The 9,206-nt window shown below is 39.8% G+C and overlaps 1 long non-coding RNA gene across 3 annotated transcripts in view; it reads left to right on the plus strand.

The window, feature by feature from the left end:
* LOC113176717 (uncharacterized) overlaps positions 1-8,967 on the plus strand; it is a 79,785-nt gene extending 70,818 nt beyond the window's left edge. The window contains exons 3-9 of one of the 3 annotated variants that reach the window (XR_003300086.2): positions 1,318-1,342; positions 1,430-1,530; positions 3,231-3,301; positions 3,723-3,874; positions 6,244-6,387; positions 7,121-7,173; positions 8,758-8,967. This is a non-coding gene — a long non-coding RNA (uncharacterized LOC113176717). Of the gene's footprint in view, positions 1-1,317; positions 1,531-3,230; positions 3,302-3,722; positions 3,883-6,243; positions 6,388-7,120; positions 7,174-8,757 lie in introns of all 3 variants that reach the window. The other 2 variants (XR_013343354.1, XR_003300085.2) reach the window with 2 other exon arrangements.
* Positions 8,968-9,206: the final 239 nt, after the last annotated feature.

Genomic DNA, 9,206 nt, shown 5'->3' on the forward strand with positions numbered 1-9,206 from the left:
AGTGCCTTACACATGCTAGGCCAGTGCTCTACCAATGAACCCCAGCCCTAGCCCTATAATACTTTTATTTATTTATTTTTATGTGGTGCTGAGGATCTAACCCATATGCCTTATATATATATGCAAGGCAAGCGCTCTATCAATGAGCTTCAACCCGAGTCCAGTTTTCAGCTTTTAATACTGCCAAAATAAACACTTGCCAATGATTAAAATCATTAATATTACATATATTTCACCACAAAGTCTAGAAGTGAAACAGAATACATGATAAATGCAGTAGCAGCAGGTGATGGATTTGTTAAAGTCAAATAATTTGGTAAAATTTAAAGTGGAAATCAGGGGAGATGTCTGGGCTTCAAGATGGGGATGAAAGAGTGAAAAGCCACTGATATTCAATCATATAGTGCATTTTATTATGAATCCATTTGTAAATGGACTGTTTCAGGTGTATTTGGTTAGACTTAGCTAGAAAGCCAAGGTTTTGTTATTTCCCCTTTCTACTCCTTTTAAAATTTTTGGTTTGATTCTTTTTAGTTATACATTAGGATTGGAAATTAATTTGCTCTAATTCAGTCCCCAGTATTTCCCCTCTCCCTTCCTCTCTATTCTACTGATCTTTCTCCTATTTACTTTTTGTTCCTATATCCAATGAGGAGTACATTCCAGCAGAAACTCAGTCTGTATTTTCAATCACTTATCTGTCTATGCCAAAAAAGATCCCCAAATCATTCTTTAGCAACTCCTGTGTACTGAAAATTATCTGAATTCTCCTAGATTCCCCAGTGGTGCTGATGTAAGAGCTCACGAGTTTCAAGGCAGAGGGTAAAGTTCTATCTATCAGCAAGGAAATGATGTCTTTCTTTGTTTGACATCTTACATGCTCCCCCGCCCCCTTTGCTTTCTTTTTTAATCAGCTTCAGACATGAACATCTGACCAAGTACTTTGTAGATAACTACACAATTCCCTTTGCCAAGGAATGTCAACCACAAGTCTCTTGCTAATGGATATCTGACTCCAGATTGTATTCATGTATGACAGCATCAGTTACAAATTGGAGAATAGTGAGAATTTCTCTTTATAATACATTTTCTGGTTATTAAGGAATTTTATATGTATCAACCAAAATGGACTTGAGAAATCTTCCATATAAAGACGATGGCCTTGGTGCACATGCCCTCTAGGCTTTACTTTTTTACCATTTCCTGGATCTCTGTTTCCCATCTAGTTTTCCCATGTCATCATGGTAAACAAAGTCCTGTGCAAGCAGGATGTGGCATGATGTGATGCTCAAAGTGTCCTTCTTTCTTTAATTGTAGGTGGACTCAGGAGCAAATGAAAACTGTATGTATTCTCAATTCACTTACTTGCTGAGGGAAAATTGAAGTGCTGAAAAAGTTTCAACTTTCTTGCCTGTTTCTGTCTGCAAAGCCATCCTGATTCCAGATTCCTGCTGGAAAAGAGGACTGGGGGTTTGGTGAAAGAAACTGATAGTCCAGTGAAGACTGATGACCATCTATTACAGTCCTCAGGTGGAGCTCTATCATTTTTGTGGTTTTTGGCATGACCAATAGGAGGTATTAACCAGTGAGTCTGTGTATAGTGGGTGGGAATGTGTTCACTCGTGTGCATTTCCCCAGAAGATATGCTCCCACATTCACAGCACAACACAAATGGCAATTTTCTAAAAATAAAAATCCCACATCCATGAACACTTAATATAAATCAATTTATTCAGCCACCTCCACAGCAGAATCTGAAAGTTAGTTTAATGTCACCAATTCTTAGATGGACATGATTTAGGGATGAGTGATCAGATTCTTGACCCTGTAAGTAGAATAGGCACATGTGAACCCAGGCACTGGTCCCCGTGGTGATACTCTGGGCTACAAAATTGTATTCATAATTCAGCTATGGAATAACTTAAGTCACCAGGCTAGGGAGTTCAGCACATCTGTATGGCTCTGGAAGGATTATATTTACAGAGGTCCCAAACATTGTCAATCATTATGTGATCCCTGTAGTCAAGTAACCTAGAGTGCATTAGGTACATTTAACATCAGACTTTGGTACTGACAATAATGCAAAGGACACATAGCCCACAGGGTTCTGGTAAGTTCACATATTTTGACAGGTGTGAGGCATCTAGTAGGATAGTCAAGGTTCACAGCTGCTAGTGCTGGGGTTCCTTGCTGTCTGTGAACAAGAATCAAGAAGTTATTCTGTAGTTATTTAATAATGTGACTACCATTAGCTTTAGAAATGCTCAACCTCATTAGCACACAAAATCAAGGGATAGTGACAAATAAGAACTCAAACTACAACTTAGATGTTAGTCTTGGTTTATCACCCTTGTTGCAAATCTCTCTTCCAGCTGGGTTAGGGTGTCAGCACTCACCACTGCTGAACTCCATTATGAACTGACCCATTATCCCAGGACTAGTGTGAGTGTGAGCAGCTAGTGACACAGTGGATATGCATCTTGTGTAGAAAAGGCAGAAAGGGCCACGTATGGTATATACACCTCTAATCCCATCTGCTCTGGAGGTTGAGGCAGGACTGACCACAATTTTGAGGCCAGTCTGGGCAACCTAGTGATAACCACTTTCAAGAGCGCTAGGGGTGTAGCTTAGTGCTAGATTGCTTGCCTAGCATGCAAAAGGCCTTGGGTTTGATCCCAAATATTGGAAAGAAAGGAAGGAAAAAGATTTAGGGAGGGATCAGTAGTGGTTATTTTTAAATGGTAAGATTTTAATGTTTTAAAATCTTTAGTGACAAATTATTTTTTATAAAAATTAGAAAGTAAATGTAGTAGAATATTTTGTCTATAACTGAATCCAATCTGCCAAACAAGGTTGCTATTAATAAAGTAAAAAGCCTTTTAAAGAGACAATATGCATAGTAGCAGCATTTGTGCATCCAGGGGTAAAATATGGTTTTGGAAGGTATCAAGAAGATTATGACCATTTAGCTCTGCATCTGAATAGGCAAGAAGAGGCCTGGGACTCAATTATTGAAACACAGCATGGACTTTAGTGTTTATTTCCTTTTTAGAGTATTTCACATCAATTAGTTTGATTTTGGCTTGAAAGCCAAAGGCTCTGTCTCTCATCTCTTTCCTGCTCCATTCCTTTGCCTTTCACGCTTGCCATGCATCCATATCAAGTAATGCCCCTCAATAATTCATGAGCAGAAACAACCAGATACTGACAATTACTCTTTGTCCTCTTAGTTTCCTCTGAGGACTTGTTGGAATCACTTGCAAGTGACAGCAATGACAAGGAGGACCCACTGAATGTCCTGGTAAGGTCTCATTATCTTCCTTTGAAATGGCAGTGTTGTCTTCTTGGTTTCTTTCTACTGAAAATCTGAAGATGCATAGTTTAGATGATATATAGAGTTTCCATGGTGAAGAGTCTATTAGCAACTGATACCAAATTCAAGACAATTTTTAAAAGTCATATGATCATTTTAAAGTGTATAGTTGAAAGCATTTTCCTCAGCAACTCCCTGGAAAATAATTTTGTAATTTCCAACCACAAGAGACTTTAGATATACGTCACCCGGGAAGATGTGATGTCTTGGCGAAAGTAGGTTTGATCTGTCCTTGCCTTTGGGTTCCTCTGACTTGACCCGCTTTCCATCTGATTTCCTAATGTCACAAAATGAAGAAGAGAATCAGGATGGACTGTCCACGTTAGTGATCCTTTCTCTGTAATTGCAGGTGGATGCAAGAGGAACTGAAAATGGTATGCACTGTGGAATCACTCACTTGCTGATGAATTGTCTAGATGATGAGGAAGGTGGAACTGTCTTGCTGACTTTCATGTGGAGAGCCGCCCTGATTCCAACTGTCTGCCATGGATAAGGACTGGGGTATGGTGGTAGGAACTGATTTTCCAGTTGAACTGATGGCCATTCTTCATTTCCTCTGAAAGCAACTTGTTCCCTTTAGGTGGTATGAGGATATGTGTTCAGGGAAGCAGTGTGTCTGTGTGTGTATTTGTGTGATATTATTCTGATTGTGTCTGTGTGTGGGTTTTTGTGTATTTTACTAAATATTTATTCCCTTAGTCGCCAGTGTGAATGTTCTTAATAAAAATGCTATCTTTATTGCAGCATGATTATAAATAGATGTAAATTAATCAAATTATACACTCTATATGTGTGCAATTTACTGCATGTCAAGTATACCTCAATTAACATGGAAAATATCACATCAAAACCCAGGACAATGTTCCCAGGATATACAGAGGACAAAGATGTGTTTCATAATCCCTGTTAATGAGCTAGTAGCAACTTCATTTTATAATGAATCACCTGTCAGCAGGCCTCTATACTTGTTCTTGGCATTTGATTAGTCATAATTCTTTATTCTTGACAATTTTTTTATACATAACCCTTTTCTCAAAAAGACCTTAGAATTAATTTATCCAACCCAGTTTGAACATGGAGTGCTGGGAAGGGTATTTCCTTTGTAATGAAACCCTGGTACAGCCACAGTTCTAGCAGAAATCTAACAGAAAGAGCCTGAAGGCAGAGTTGGGGAAATTCACTCCAAATTTCTCCATGGAGGTCTAATAATTGATAATGTTACTAAGAGTAGCACATGCCTTTTGTATGTGAAAAATCTGTCTCCCCTCATTTACTCTGGTCATGGTTTTGTTGCACTGGACAGAAATACTGTAAAATGTATGGTGAAAAAGAGGTTTGCTTGAGGTACTGAACATCAGGTTGAGCTTCCTTTCTAGAAGGACTAAGGGGAAGTCATTCACTGCAAGGTGGAGAGAGATAAATGCAGCCAAGGAAAAGAATCTCCATCGTATCTCCTTGGTTGTTTCTGAGATCTTTACAATGAAACAAGGTCAATATAGTTCTAAGTCTATGTGAATATAAAATAAGCCAAGCAATGATTTGAGTTTACTTTGGCAACATTTTTTTTTGTGGAAAATATTGAATTTTAATAAAATTTGATCACCCTATAGGTGTGAATATTTTCCCCACAAAAATAAGATGAGGGTAATTTTGTCTCAAAATTGTTTTCCCATAAAAACAAGATGAGGGTAATTTTGTCTCAAGTCCATGGTTTCTGAGGGTAACTAAGTGAAATTTGTAAATACTAGAGTCTGAGGGTAACAAGTGAAATTTGTAAATATTAGAAATTTGTAAATATATAAGACTCTAATATTTACAAATTTCACTTAGTTACCCTCAGAAACCATGGACTTGAGACAAAGTTATCCTAGAAATCTTGAATTTCTAGGTGATAGCTCACTAATAATTCTGCTGTGTGTGATTAGAGATAAAAACCAGTGTTACCACCCCTTGGGCTCCATGAATTTATGGAGAGCTGTCCAGTGGATTCCATGAGAGAGAGAGAAGAAGGGCAGAGCATAGTATAGACCTTATGAAGGACAATAGTTACCTGGCTGGAGGAAGACATAAAGGAATCCATCTCCTGGGATGAAGGTGGATGCCAAGGTTGCAGGTCTACAGAATCATGTTAACATCATTATCTGAGCAAGTCATACAATTAGGCCCTTCCTGAGTGGGAATGAGCAAGATGTGACTCTTACATGTGACATAAGCATTGCACACATGTCTCTTAAAAGCTAGGAGAGAGAAGCCTTCTTCATGTGCATGTCTTTTCTATCTCCCTGTGTGATAGTAATGACTATAATGATGACAGTTTTACCCACAGAAAATAGAGTTAGAGAAAAGGAGTCAGGTGCCCACATCTCTGGTCCAAACTGGCAGGAATTAAATTTATAGTGATGGACTTCAGGGTTGGTCCTAAGACTGAAATTCCATATGCTGGGACAGAAGTCCACCTTTTATTGCTTCTCAAAGTTTTCAGACAATCAGTTCTCATGGAGAGAGTGCTGGCTAAGGATTGTCTGGCCCAGAAAACCGTCTTTAAACTGTGTTTGGTCAGTGCAGTTATAGCACATTCTAATGGCAGTGTGGGGTTGAATACATGGGCTCTACTACAAGGTGAGCTCAGGTCAGCGATATGGGCTCATCTCACTCTCCAGGTGGTCCTTGCCTGCTCCCTTGAATGGTTCAGAGGACATCAATTTGAAAGTGTCTCTGACATATCCTAGAATTGACAGCCTTAAATTCTGTCTATGTCCTCCATTCATGGGTAGAGGGGTCTTGGCCCTGGGCAGTCACTACATGGGCAGGACCCATATACTTTTTATTCCTCCTCATTCCTGAGCTTAGTCCTGATCAGCTTGTCTTAGTTCCAGGAGTACCTGATTGAAATTCCCTGGGCTTGGATCTTCCTCAGGTGTGGAAAAGTCCCCTTTTTAATTCTTCTGTCCTGTTGTGCCCCACCCCAAGACAGGTGGATGTTCAGGCTCTGACCCAGGCTCAGGAGGATAAAGGTAGGCTCCTGAAGACAACATTGTTTCCCCTGCCTCTTAGCTCTCACTGGGCTCATCACTTCCTGATAGGTTTTCCTGGGCACTATTGGGAATCCACATGGGCCTGGACTTTAGCCTCATTGTTTTAGCATCTCCAGGAACTCATAAAATTCTGGCCCTTGTGCATGTTCTCGGAGTGCATTTGTTAGTGAATAATTGGATCAGGCTAGCAAACTACTCTGAAAGGGAAAGCCAAGGGAAGGGAGGTTATGTCTTCCCCATCTTTGGACTTTAGGTCATTGCCATTCAATGTGTAAGTCCTCCATGGTTGCTACCTATATTTAATTTAATTTAACTAAATGAAATCAAACATTTGGAACCTCAAGAGAATATTCCAACCTCTTGTGGGCAGTTGCTTTCTGAGCCTTGCCTGGGGTCTGTCCATTGAACTCATAAATCTCAATGCATCTGCAGCAAAGTTGAAAATTCAGGTTTGTATGTTTGGAAGTTAGAATCATAATGGGTTAGTGGAAGTGAGAAGTTGAAAGATAATTTATTCAGCTCCTCTATTTACCTTGAAGGTTTGCAACTGATTGCAATGTCTTGATGAAGGCCTCCATTTCTGTAGAGCCCAGAGCGCAACTTACCACCCAGAGGAAAGAGCTATGAGATGTTATGTGCGCCTGTATATCCTCAACTGGTATAGGGAGCACCAAGTTCAAATAACTCATTGTTTATATTTGTGTTTCTAAAGATTTACTTGTAGAGAATATCAGTGACTCCACAATGAAAAGGAAGACTCTCCAGGTATGTAACAATACTACAGGTTGGACCCAATCAGAGCCAGTTTTTGGGAACAATTGGTTTACACCTGTTGCTTTGGAGCCAGGGGAAGGGAGCATGAAATCACAAACAATGAAAAAACAAAAAGGAAAAAGAAAGAAAAAAATATGATATATTTATTTTACCATTTAATGACATAGTAGTAAGAAACTTTGTGTTCATGGGTTTTGTTACACAGCATTGTGTTTGTGACTACATTTATTGTCCTCGTGTCCCAGGAAATGGATACCCATTCCATAGCTTCTCCTACTCCTGTCAGGCCAAACCTCCCATAGCTGCTTTAACTAGGAGAGGCTGTAAGAACTGGTAGATCCAACATGTGCATGAATTCTGAGGGTGCTCCTCATTGTGTCATTTGTGAAATGCCACCAATGTTGTACAACCTCTCATTCTCTGGTAACCAGCTGTGCCTGCCCAACCCACTAAAGCCAACAGGGAGCATGGCCAGTGAGTCATTAGGTATGGGGAGACATTGGAAAGCTGTCCTGACCTTGTGTGGTTCAAGCCTCCTGGAAGAATGTGGGGTGGAGAGTGGCTCCTGCTCATGCAGGAAGGACAGCCCTCTTGGTTCAGCTTTGGGTGCTATAGGCACTTAGCAAGTCATGCTATCTGGAAACACTACAGGACCCAAGAACAGGTGGGATTTCATCATGCCTCTGGGGACCTCATCTTCTGTGGAGCCTTGTGGGGGCCTGGGTTCACCTCATGGCACTATTTCTCTGAGGTTTGAAGGATTTTGTATTTAGAGATGAATGGTATAAATTTTTGTACATTTGTCAAATTTGAACAAAGCAAGCACCTGAAGCAATGCAATGCATTGCTCATATGAGTGAATTAAAAGAGCCAGATCATAAGTTGTTTACCTTGATTTTATGTATTTTCTGATTTTATAATTTAATAACAAATATAATAAATGTTATCACTCTTTAAAAAAGTATTGTCCTCAGTAACCATTTTCCCACTGGAACATTTTGAAATAATGAGATATATATTAAACCACAGCAAAGGATATTAAAAAAAACAAGTTTGATGAGGGTGTAAATAAGAAGTTTTACAGTGTTAGGGGAAAATAATAAAGAATTCCAGGAATTAATAAAGAATTCCATGTGGGTCACATGATGTATCCTGGGATTTCATGGATGTAGGGACACAGTCTCTCCTCCCTCCGAGTTATCAGATCTGCTGCTCCTCAGGTGGCCAGGTGTGTGGGTCTAGGTCTTTCCATTCCAGGGTCATGGAAACCACTCTTTCCTCTGCCTCAAGTTCACTGTCCATGGGAGCAGCCCCTGAAGGCTGTATACACAGGTGTATGTACAGGAGATTTTGCTCCTGGAGGACAGTTGTAGACATTGGGCCCACAGACAATACCCTCAGCAGAGGACAGCAAACAGGTCTCAGTGCTCCCTGACCTGAACCCCTAGGAAGGTCAGATCCCAGGGTCACTTTTCAGGGCCCGAGGAGCGTTCTATTCCTATACTCCTCCCCTGCAGTGAGACCCTACTTTTTCTCTGCCTCCCCAGTGACCTTGTACCTGTTTCTGTTTTGCAGAGTCCTGTGTGGACACCTGGCGGCTGGGAGGATCTGGAGCTTCCTGAGTAATGGGAAGCACGAATGAAGTATTAAGGTCAATGTACAGGAGCAACTTCCTGCTTGTTCTCTCCATAGTTTAAATTAGATGCAGTTTATTTTATCTTGTATAGTCTAAATATTAATTTTGAAAATGAGTGCAATATTTAATATTGATGTTTTTATGTTAAATAACAGACACTTCCTACCAATTGATTTTAAAGATTTTTCCATTAAAAAAATGTATCATAGAAAAACACCTCTGTATAAGCAGTGTTTTACCTTTTGCAAATCATCAATCATGCTTGGCCACAGTGCTACCAAACTGCTTGAACACGGGCACTAGTGGAATAGGTTCCATGTTCCTTAAAATATCATTTTCTTCATATTTTTCAAATGCCTGACTCATGTTTTTTTATTTTTTTGCATTC

This window comes from Urocitellus parryii, chromosome 3 (assembly GCF_045843805.1).
Source record: "Urocitellus parryii isolate mUroPar1 chromosome 3, mUroPar1.hap1, whole genome shotgun sequence".
NCBI classification, from domain to species: Eukaryota; Metazoa; Chordata; class Mammalia; order Rodentia; family Sciuridae; genus Urocitellus; species Urocitellus parryii.